The 12,559-nt window shown below is 36.9% G+C and overlaps 1 protein-coding gene and 1 pseudogene across 5 annotated transcripts in view; both read left to right on the forward strand.

Moving 5' to 3' along the window:
• The first annotated feature begins 2,714 nt into the window (after positions 1 to 2,714).
• On the forward strand, positions 2,715 to 2,809 carry LOC122706000 (annotated as a pseudogene).
• A 2,184-nt stretch (positions 2,810 to 4,993) lies between these two features.
• LIPC (lipase C, hepatic type) overlaps positions 4,994 to 12,559 on the forward strand; it is a 181,688-nt gene continuing 174,122 nt past the window's right edge. For 2 of the 5 annotated variants that reach the window (XM_043920421.1, XM_043920422.1), the window contains exon 1: positions 4,995 to 5,283. The gene's annotated coding sequence lies outside the window, so the exon portion shown is untranslated. Of the gene's footprint in view, positions 5,284 to 12,559 lie in introns of all 5 variants that reach the window. The other 3 variants (XM_043920420.1, XM_043920419.1, XM_043920418.1) reach the window with 3 other exon arrangements.

Raw genomic sequence — 12,559 nt, forward strand, 5'->3', positions numbered from 1 at the left:
GTCTCCAAGGCCTTGCTGGCTGTGCACCAGGGATTGCTCTCAACTCCAAAGGCAGCTCTCCATCCTCACACATGGCCCTCTCCACCTCCAACACCAGTAACAGTGCACTGAATCCTTCTCATGCTTCCAGTCTCTCCGATGCTTCCTTCTACCAGCTGCTGAAGACAATTCTGTGCTTTTAAAGGGCTCCTATGTTAGATTAGGCCCATCCAGGTGATCTGCCTTTTGTCATGATCACTGGAGTAACACCAGAGGGTGAAGATCATGGGAGCCATCTCAAAATTCTGCCTAGCTTGGTCATCATTGAAAAAGCAAAAATCCATATTTATTCTTGGGATTTGGGGTAGGTTCACCCTTCCCTGAATCATGATAAAGGCAAAAGGACTCCCAATCAAAACTGGGGCTCTACAGGCAAAAAAAACATAAAGAAAATAGGGACTTCGCTGGTGGTCCAGTGGCTAAGACTCAGCGCTCCCAATGCAGTTCAATGGTGTACAGGTTCAATCCCTGGTCAGGGAACTAGATCTCACATGGTACAACTAAGAGTTCACATGCCACAACTAAAGATCTGAGCTGTCATAACTAAGACCCGTGCAGCCAAATAAATAAATAAATAAATATTTCTTACAAAATGAAAGAAGAGAATGGCTGCTGGGTTTACAACCAAGTGTCTGATTTGATTAACTTTTTCTCTGTGAAACTGAGATATCCTGATTTAGTTACATAGTGGAATACTATCTAGCTGATGGACATTATTTTTTCTTTTTATGAGAACATGGTGTGTAAGAACCACTGACCAGGACAAGGATTCCTGTTTTAACTTCCCCCACCTCTCCAACACTCACAACCCCTCACCACCTGCTCCTCAGCCAACACTGTGCCCCCAACACAGACTCATGAAGAATGCTGACCAACAGGGAGTGTGATAGTTTCTTATGATAAAAAGAGTGTGGCTAGATGTCTCTAATGTCTCTTTTGAACTGGTTTGTTTCTATTAGGAAAAAGAGAAAGACAAGAGTTGATGGAACAAAGAGGCCCATCTCTCAGAATTCACATAGAGCAGGTTCCAACACTGCCTGTGGTGTTTGTAATGAGCCTTTGAAGACCTTTCCATGTCCTTCTAAAGAGAAATTGCTTGCCCTCTCTCCTACAGAAATGCTTCATTACAAGCTTTTTCAATGCATTGTTTTCTGTTTCACTGCCTTAAATCCAACTCAGGCTGCCTATGTTTTTTATTTCAATTAGTTTTCTCTGTTTTATGACATCTATTTGGATTTAATTTTTTTCCTCCACCGAAAAGCATAAAACCCCAAGTCAGATGTCTCCACAGAGAGGTTATATACACAAACACAAGGATATCATTAAGAACTGCCAATTATCAACTAGGAACAGCTCAATGACTTACAGAATGCTTTACTTTCATAGAGGCTTGTGTTTACCTTTTATTTTAAGTGCTTTCAAGCCCATTCTCTTGAAGTACCTTGCCTTACTAAGGGCCCTGCTCGTTTGTTCTCATCGCCTCCTTCATTCGGAAGAACCATCAATCAGTTTCTGAAACAAGGCAGCTTCTTTGTAGAATCAAAAGCCACCACATCACAGCTGGTGGCAAGAGAATGCAATGGGCATTGTTGTTTGTACACAGGCCTTCATCTCTTTGAGAAGCACCTCTGTTTGAAATGAATAAGGCAGACAAGAGTAGTGGCTTCAAAAGCAACTATCCTCTTCTGGGTTTTTCTTGTTGAAGGTTCTCTACAGCTCTATTACTAGGAAGAAATAGGACTAAAAGGCAAATCTAAGAAAGCTACAGGTTTCCTACAAAAGAGACAGTCACCTGGCCTCAGTCAGGCTGTGCATCTGGACACTTGCCTTTACTTTGTAGATTTCGGTTTGAAGGGTTAACATGAAAGAGGCTGTTTATTTTTCCTAGTGATTTGGCGTAAAAATAACATGAATTTCTCTTACCAGGAGCCTAGCCCCCAAATAGAACAGGCTCCTCTCTTTACTGGTGCCTCTTAAGGGTGTCATTGCTGATAGGAGTAGAGCAGCCATCACTAGCATTGCCATGGTGATGACTTTTGGACGAGGGGACTGGCTGATCCTTGGCCCAACTCTTTCATTTAGCTAACATCAATTCTACAGCAGGAGATTTCCTTATCCCCTGATTCATTTTATATTTGGCTGGGATATTGGAAAGCACTAGTTTTCTGTAATACTTCATGACTCTTATGTAGGTTCTTAATGATCCTGATATTAATTAGGACATAAAGTCTTAAGCTAGTGGAAAACTTAAAACAGTGTTCAAAGCTTATATAGACGATCATCCTAATAACTGGCTTGAGGATCATCCCTTCCATTTTCTGTCTGTAGAGGGTTTGCAATGACTGCTTAAGAGTTTAGCACAAATACCTGGCCCATGACCAGGAAGGGAAAAGAACAGTACAACATGTATTTGATGTGTAATTTCAATCATGAGCTCACCTTATTTTTCCCACCTTGTGTCTTAATTCTTTTGAAGAAAACTAAATATAAAGGAAATATAAATGTATTCTCCAGAAATCCATTGGATTTCTTGCTATTAGGATGGGAGAAAAAAGTACAAAGGTTTTTCTGGCCAGGAAGAGGAAATTGCCAATGTGAAGCACCTAGAACATATTCTGTGCAAAAATCAAATGGAATAATTTAAATGTATATTTTCTGTTGAAGGAAAAATATATGTACATATGCACATATACTAAAATTGGAATGATACAGAGAAGATTAGCATGGCCCTTGCTCAAGAATGCAGATTTGTGAAGCATTCATATTTTTAGATGTTGGTCAAAGGGTGCAAAAATCCTGGCTAAAGGATAAATAAGGTCTGGGGATCTAATGTACAGCATGGTGACTATATTGAAAGTTTTTAAGAAAGTAGATCTTAATGTTATCACCACACAAGGAAAAAATATATATCATAGTTATGTCAAGAGACAAAGATGTTGGGGCTTCCCAGGTGGCATAGTGGTAAAGACTCTGCCTGCCAATGAAAGAGATGTGGGTTCAATCCCTGGATCGGGAAAATCAGATCCCCCGGAGAAGGAAATGGCAACCCACTCTAGTTTTCTTGCCTGGAAAATCTAGCCTGGTGGGCTACAGTCCATTGGGTGGAAAGAGTTGGACACAACTAAAGAACTGAGCATGCACGCATGGAGACTAAACTTATTGTTGTCATTGTTTTGCAATGTGTGTGTGTTAGTTGCTCAGTCATATCCAACTCTTTGCCAACCCATGGACTATAACCCGCCAGGCTCCTCTGTCCATGGAATTCTCCCAGGAAGAATACTGGAGTGGGTTGCCATTCCCTATTCCAGGGGATCTTCCTGACCCAGGAATTGAACCTGGGTACCCTTTATTGCAGGCAGATTCTTTACCCTCTGAGTCACCAGGGTTTACAATGTATATATGTCTTTAATCATGACACTGTACACATTAGACATACTTATATCAATAATATTTCAGTAAAGCTGGGGCAAATTGCCTCAACTACAGAAAGAAATATATATGTATACACACATACACATGTGTGTATACATACACATACATGTATATATATATACACACATATATGATTGGATTCAAGAAAACTGGAATTTCTGGTACAATGGAGGGATAAGATCATGACACTCCTAAACACAGGGGACCCCTGAATAATTAGGAGCCTGCCACAGAAAAGTCACACACACACAAGAAATTTGGCAGTCCCTTCAAAAGCTGGGGGTGGGCTATGTTGACACATCATACTATCAAGAAGGTATTTAGTGGGTACTCGGAACCCCAGTTTCTTGAGCACAATAAAAGTTTTACACAGAGTTCCCTGGTGGTCCAGTGGTTAGAATTCAAGGCTTTCACTGATGTGACCCAGGTTCAATCCCTGGTCAGGGAACTGAGATCCTGCAAGCCGTGCAGTTCAGCCAATATATAAACAAAAGCTTTACAAGTATCTGATGAACAAATTGAAAAGATAAGTAAAATATGTATATATATACACAGTATATATAAATATATGTACATACACTATATATATGTACACACATACACACACACACACACATATATGCATATATATCAAACCACTGTGCTTTTTCACAATCTGCAAACTAACCCAAGAAGAAATGATTAAGCAGAATGTAGAAAAGTGGATACTATAAAGGGCTTAAGTTTCTTTAATCCTCTCAACAACTCTTCAAGGTGATGCTTTTATTTCCACTTTTTTTTTCAGATGAGATTAAGGAAGGTTAAGTAATTTGTGCAAGGCCACGTAACTAGGAAGTGAAAGATCTAGGATTTCAGCTCAGAGTTGTCTAAGAACAGACTATTCCCACTACTCTGATTTTTCCCAAGCTTTTCTCAAATAAAGAACACAAATCTGATGCACCATCCCAGAGGGACTGAATCAGAATCTCCCGGGAGGGACTTGGAAACTGTGTTTAAAAGAGATGAGATGATTATTATTATCAGAGGAGGTTAAGAAAATTGCTCTATTGTATCAGGTAGGAAGTGGATCCATATCTCCCTCTGACTGATCAAACAGAAGCCAGCAGAGACTTGAAGCTACTGAAACTAAAAATAGATTGAGGTTTTCTGGAGTTTATCAGTTTATAATATTATAGGATATTTATTTCTCAGTTTGGTAATACTGCATTGTCTGATTTAAGGTTATCTGGATCTGAAAATACCAAGACCATTTTGGAAAGTTAAAAATGGGCCATAGTTTAAACCTCAGACTTCCTTCACTTTTGTCCCTGTCCTTCTTTTATTCTTAGGAGCAGAAGTAAATAAGAATTCAGTTTCAGTCTCTAACAACTGTAACTGATGCAGAGGTTTCAGTTGCGCAGGGGTTGGAGCACAGCTAGAAGGAGAACCACAGGCTGAGAATCAGTCCTCATGCCTGGGTGCCCACCAGATGGCTTTCATTGGGCGTAGTACAAGTTACACGATCCAGGAAGTAGAAAACCCAGCCTGACTTGGTTCGTTTCTTTTCCTTAGTTTCAGTTTTCCCATGCCTGATGAAAACAGCCAGGCCAGTAAGCCTGCAGCTTCAATACCCATTATGGGAGCAAATAATGTATTTGTACAACCTAAACATTTGCTTAATTAAACGCAAAGCAAGGCAGTGGTTCCTGACAGGGCTGAACTTAAGTCAAGTTGTGAAACTCCACAGTGCAGCCAGAAGCAGAGACGGACAATTGAACTGAAAACTGGGAACCCGTCAGGGGCGCTGGACCACTGCTGCTCAGCCACTTCATTGTAAGTTACTCCTGTTATCTCAGAGAGAAGTTTGAGACATAGTTAGGGAAAAGGATGGAGCTGATTACTCCCATTCTGAACATAGATCTTTGTTTTAAGAACTTGCTTTATATGCTATTGCCAAGAAACTTGCTTTGAATGATATTTCCAGGCATGATGTCTATAATAGCAGATAATGACAACTACATTCTGCATATAATAATTTAATATGCTTTAATACATTTCTATTCCTGAATTTTCTTGATCTTATTTACTCTTTACAACAACTCCATGAGGTTAGCACTCTTAATTAACATAGTTTTACAGATAAGGAAACAGGTAGCTCCTCCCAGAATCATTAAGTAACTTGCAAAAGTCCACAGCTCATAGCTGCAAGCCCATCTCATATCAGTTACCTGCATCCCAGAGGACTCCATATAACTAGGCCATTCACTTCTCACTTCTCAAAAAAAAAAATTCCTATGGATTAAAACAAGACCCAACAATATGCTCGCTGTTTAAAGATGATATATAACAAAAAGATGCAGAATGCTAAAAATAAAAAAGTATTATCAAGGAAACTATATAACTAAAAGAAAACAATTGGTAAAGTTGATATCATACAAAAGAGATTTTGAAGCCAAAAAGGTAGAGGGAGGATGCTTGGAGGCTTCTGATTATAATAAAAAATATAAAACCCACAGTGAAGACATGGATTACCAAAGCTAGAAATGCAAAGAGAAGGGATAAATACTACACAATGAACATGTCAGAACAAATAGATTTATATTAAACTCAATAACAACATAGACTATATATTTTTTTCAATGTATTGGGCATTAGTAGATATATACTAACTCTCAAATAAGGCCCCAAAACTAAATCAAGAGAAAATTTATATAGAACATTTTTGTTATTGTTGTTTAGTCACTAAGTCACATCTGAATCTTTTACAACCTCATGGACTGTAGCCCACTGGGCTCCTCTGTCCATGGGATTTCTCCAGGCAAGAATACTAGGGTGGGTTGCATTTCCTCCTCCAGGGGATCGTCCTAAACCAGGGATTGAACCTACATCTCCTGCATTGGCAGGCAGATTCTTTACCCCTGAGCCACCAGGGAAGCCACAAGGAAAATTACATCAGTATATTTTCTCCCCACAATGCAATAAAACTCAGTGTTAATGATATAAGTAAAATCAAGAAAGGAGCTTTGGGCAAAATAGTGATCTACTCTATAGCCTTGGAGGCAAACAGTGCAGGATTTAGATTATAACTCCATCCCTTACTGCTGTGTGACCTAAGCAATTTATTGAACCTCTCTGAACCTTGGACTCTTCATCTGAAAATGTGGCTCTACTTTGCAAAGTTGTTATGAACATTAGCTATAAAGTATGTAAAATGATAAAATACAAAGGTTTATATGAAGACTAAAACTATACATCACACAATATGATACCATATTTTAATGTACTTATATTTTATTTAACAAGAAAAAAATCCAGAAATTTTGCTGATTGAAAGCACACGTCTAGAATATATACATCTAAATACTAATGATGGTTATCTCTAGGCTCTGAAATTTGAGTGATTGTTGTTATTTTGCATTATTTTTCTACTCTGAATAAATACTAACTTCATAATAAGACAGTAGTAATAAATATGAACTTCTTTAGATCATATTACAAGAAGAAAATAAATACTCATATATTAAGTGGCCTATCTGGAGCAGTTTCTGTAAGTATACAGCTACTTCAGTTGTTGCCACTATCACCTTCATTATTATCTCTCAATTTCTCTCTCTCTCTCTTTCTATATATATATATAAAATATATATTATATATAGCAAATAAAATAAATTATAAATTTAAATATAGATGATATACATTTGTTTCTATTTATTATTCATATTTTATATTATATGTAGTATTTCTATTTATTATAACTATAGTATATATAAAATACAACATTGTGATAACTGACAATTATGGACTACAGAATTAGAAAATCAAATTGTATCAATATGAAATTTTCCAATTTTCTTAACCATTAAATTTCCTTGGTTTTATAAGAGAAAATGTCTGCCCCAGGAAATAGACATTGAAGTATTTAGGTATATATATTACATCTGCAACTTATTCTCAAGTGGTTCAGAAAAAGAATTCATTTATAGAGAATGAATTATAAAGTGATCAGAACAAAATAGAAACAAGCAAAATATAAACAAATGGTCAGTTCAGTTCAGTCGCTCAGTAGTGTCAACTCTTTATGACCCCAGGAATCGCAGCACACCAGGCCTCCCTGTCCATCACAAACTCCCGGAGTTTACTCAGACTCATGTCCATCGAGTCGGTGATGCCATCTAGCCATCTCATCCTCTGTCGTCCCCTTCTCCTCCTGCTCCCAATCCCTCCCAGCATCAGGGTCTTTTCCAATGAGTCAACTCTTCACATGAGGTGGCCAAAGTATTGGAGTTTCAGCTTCAGCATCAGTCCTTCCAATGAATATTCAGGACTGATTTCCTTTAGGATAGACTGGTCGGATCTCCTTGCAGTCCAAGGGACTCTCAAGAGTCTTCTCCAACACCACAGTTCAAAAGCATCAATTCTCTCCGTCCAAACAAATGGTGAATCTAGCTAAAAGTTAATCTGGTTTTCAAAATTTCTGTAAGTTTAAAATTATATGCAAGCAAAAACTTATAATAACAATAAACAAATACATGGCTGACAACTTCTAGCAACAACAAAAAAAATTCTCCCAAGCAACAGGGTCAAGTTGAAAATTAAAAACATGATCATAATTTCTGAAGTACTATAAAAAGTGAAAACACCACCTATTAAAAGTGAGAGTGTGGATAAACCAAGGCTCAGAGGGAAAGGTATAGATCTATGTGATTTTTATTTTAGAAATCAGAAATAAGTGAACTAAGCACTTAATTTAAAATCTTATGAAGAATGTCAACGTAAGAGGAAATATAAAAAAATGACAGATATAAACTAAAAAATAGAAAATTTAAATGTTCATTCTCTGAAAAGAGTATAAGACATTAAAACCCTTGTAAATATAATAAATAAAATTTATTAGTCAATAAAATTAAAAGACTGGTGATTTTAAAACTGATATAATGTATTTTAAAATATAAATCATTGCAGTCACAACTTAGGATAATCAATTTGAATTGTTTAGCCAAACAGACAATATAAAATACAAAATAAAAAGTTGGCAAAACAAAATACAAGAAACATGAAAACACTGATGGAGAAGGAAATTGAGAAAGTTATTAAGAAATACCTCATTCACCAAAAGAAGTATGGCCTAAACAAATACTCTGAATAATATTTCTATGAGTCAACAAACATATTTTCCAAATCACAGAGAAACAAGACCTGATACTTAGTTCATTCTAAGAGATAAGTATCATCCTCATCCACGGATTTGTGAAAAATATCACACAAGCCCACTCACACATAAATACACAGGCTTAGGAAGGTAAACGTGCACAAGTACCAATTCCAATACAACTGGTTTGAAAAAATTAGGAGAGACTCAGGAAGATAGCAGGCACATAGCAGATTTTTCAACAATAGTTGTTGAATAAGTGAGTAAATGAATGCATGGGAACACACACGAATAAAGAAATTAATGTCATTTAGCATTACCTCAGTAATATCAATAACCTCAGATATGCAGATGATACCACCCTTAAGGCAGAAAGCAAAGAGGAACTAAAGAACCTCTTGATGAAAATGAAACAGGAAAGTGAAAAAGCAGGCTTAAAACTCAACATTCAAAAAACTAAGATCATGGCATTCAGTCCCATCACTTCATGGCAAATAGATGGAGAAACAATGGAAACAGTGACAGACTTTATTTTCTTGGGCTCCAAAATCACTGCAGATGGTGACTGCAGCCATGAAATTAAAAGATGCTTTCTCCTTGGAAGAAAAGCTGCAATGAACCTAAACAGCATATGAAAAAGCAAAGACATTACTTTGTCAACAAAGGTCTGTCTAGTCAAAGCTATGGTTTTTCGAGTAGTCATGTATGGATGTGAGAGTTGAACCATAAAGAAAGCTGAGCAGCAAAGAATCGATGCTTTAGAACTGTGGTGTTGGAGAAGACTTCTGAGAGTCCCTGGGCTCTCAAACCAGTCCATCCTAAAGGAAATCAATCCTGAATATTCATTGGAAGGACTGATGCTGAAGCTGAAGTTCCAATACTTTGGCTACTTGATGCGAAGAACTGACTCATTGGAAAAGACCCTGATGCTGCGAAAGATTGATGGCAGGAGGAGAAGGGGATGACAGAGGATGAGATGGTTGGATGGCATCACTGACTTTACGGACATGAGTTTGAGTAAGCTCTGGGAGTTGGTGATGGACAGAGAAGCCTGGTGTGCTGCAGTCCATGGGGTCGCAAAGAGTCAGACTCGACTGAGCAACTGAACTGAACTGATTTAGCATTACAAATTATGTCTACTAAGGGCATGCAAGGCAGGAATGTCTTGTGCATATCACTTGTCTGCTTTTACTGAACATCACGCCAGGGCCAATGAGCATAGGCAGAAAAATCATTTTTAGATGAACTTAGAGAATGCAGCTGTAGCAAGAACCCTTAGTGACCAATAAAATCAAATTCTAAGAATGTAAAAGATTGTGACAAATCACAGAATACCTTTGTATTGTTTTAAGCTACAGGCACTTGAAAAGCATCCTGTGAGAAGGACATTCTTATCACTCCCTTTCCTCCTAAAACAGGAGATAAAAATCCCCATGTGGAAGATGGCTTCCCAGTAACAGGAGAAAAAAAACACTTTTCAATGGGGAATCAAAACCAAGAGAATCCTGTAATAACAGACCCTGTCAAAATAATTTTTATCTTCCTTCAGCCTCTCTACATGACTTACTTTTCCACAATTGCCTCTCTTTGTTCAAGCCAGTATAAAAGCTTGTAAGTTTCATAATTTCTTTGGGTCTTATAAGGGCTCCCATTATCACATAATACTTGGATAAATTTGTATACTTTTCTCTTATTAGTCTGTCTTATATCAGTTTAACTCTCAGGCCCTGCCAAAATACCCTAAGAGTATAAAGGTAAAAATTTACCTCTTCTGCAGAATGTTCCTGAAGGACAACCCTGATGAATCTGACTACGTGAAAATTTTAAATTCTATTCAACAACAAGGTGCTATCACATAAGCAATATGAAAAGCCAATGCAAATGGGGAGAAGGTATTTTTCTTACTGAAAAACACTAATGAACTAATAGAAAGATGGATAAAAGATATGAACAAGCAATGTATAGCAGAGGAAATTTGAATGACCAACGGCACATATAAAAATACGTTCAACTTTAGCAGTAATCAGAAAGATAAAAATTAAAACAATGAGATACCATTTTATATCCATCAAACTGGTAGAGATTAAATAATCCATTATTATCAAGTACTGGTGATGATGTGGAAAAATCGGAGAAATATTCAATTTTGTTGATGATGTATTCATTGGAATAACCATTTTGGAGAATAAATTGTCAACATCTACCAACACTAAAGACACACATATCTCACAAGCCCTCAATTTCACTTCTAAGAGTAAACCGTGGAAGTTCACTTGTAGAAAATGAAAGTCCATTGCAACATTGTTTCTAACAGCAAAAAACAAGCACAAATTAAACCACACAAATATCTGTCAACAGAATGAACAAATTGTGATATACAATGTGACTATTTATAGCAATTTTATCAGCAGAGGTAAATCCCAAAAAGAAAAAGAAAAAACAAATTATAGATAGCATAATAATTTCTCAACATACAAAATAATGCTATATATTTATAACCATATACCTATGCTGCAAACATATACAAATAAAGATGAGAATTATAGGTACCAATTCAGGATGGAATTGCCTTTCAGAAGAAAATGAAATTAGGTTAGGGTAGAGAAGTATACAGGTATTCTATTTTTTAATAAAAATAAGAAGCATACACGGCAAAATATTAGGATTTGATGAATCTGGGTGCAAGGTGCTATTCACAAACATTCACTATTTGTCTAAAGTGGCTATCTCTGGATGGTGAAATTATGGATCCTTTTCACCATGTTTTTATTTTTGCTCTTAATGTCCTTATTTTTCAATAATCAACTTTTATTGATTTTTATAATAGAAAAAGTAATTAAAAATAAAACATTCACCAAAATAAGCTTTGGTTGATTGAAGATTTAAATATAAAACCTAATTACAGAACTTGCAGAAAATTGAAAAAAAAGTGTTTATCACCTCTCTTTGGAGAAGGAAATGGTAACTCACTTCAGTATTCTTGCCTGGGAAATCCCATGGACAGAGGAGCCTGGTGGGCTAAGGCCCATGGGGTCGCAAAGAGTCGGACACAACTAAGCAGCTAACACACACACCACCTCTCTGATGGAATTTTAACTTTCTCAGTTTTGAGGCTATTTAAATAATTGCACTATAAGAATTAGCATTACTGAAGATTTTTTTTAAACAGGGAAAATATTTTTATCAAACATTACAAAGAATTAAGATCTATCAAAGCCAGCTAATTCAAATTTGTAAGATAAATGTCAAGATTCCAAAAGACAAATAGGTAAAAGACAGGACCATTCTCATAAGGGAAATACAATTAGTAGACAAACAGTGGGAAAATGTTAGAGCTCACTAGAAATCAAAGAAATGTAAATGAAAGCATTCTGAAGATTACAATTTACATATTCTAAAAGAACCAAAAAAAAAAAGTTGAATGCTAATATTCAATGATGGTGAAGTTGCCCAGAAATCAATTCATACATTCATTTACAGACTATTGTTCCCACTCTTTAGCCAGAAATATTACCACTAAGAACTTGTTCTTAAGAAAGAATTCTGCAAAAGCAGAAAGGTCCCTCCCCACTCTCCTGACTTCTAAATTCTGAAACTCCCAGAGATTATCCCCTTGACATCTCTTTTCCATCCACATGCATTGCTCAGAGGATCTCACCTGTATACCCAGATCTCTCTCCTCATGGGTCTCCAGGGAGAAAGCAGAACCAAGCAGTAATTTTCCTGGGGAATGGGTTGAGGTGGGGAGGGTGGGTAGATGAAGGCAGCTTAGAACTCAGTTAAGAAGAGGGCAATGAAGATAGGAAGGGCCAGCAAAGAGAGTCCAGAGAGACAACTAAAGCAAGCTTCATTGCAATATTAATTCCTTACCATGTTAATAACTGGAGGAGGGCATGGTAACCCACTCCAGTATTCTTGTCTGGGAAATCTCATGGACAGAGGAGCCTGGTGGGCTACAGT

Source organism: Cervus elaphus, chromosome 12 (genome assembly GCF_910594005.1).
Source record: "Cervus elaphus chromosome 12, mCerEla1.1, whole genome shotgun sequence".
NCBI classification, from domain to species: Eukaryota; Metazoa; Chordata; class Mammalia; order Artiodactyla; family Cervidae; genus Cervus; species Cervus elaphus.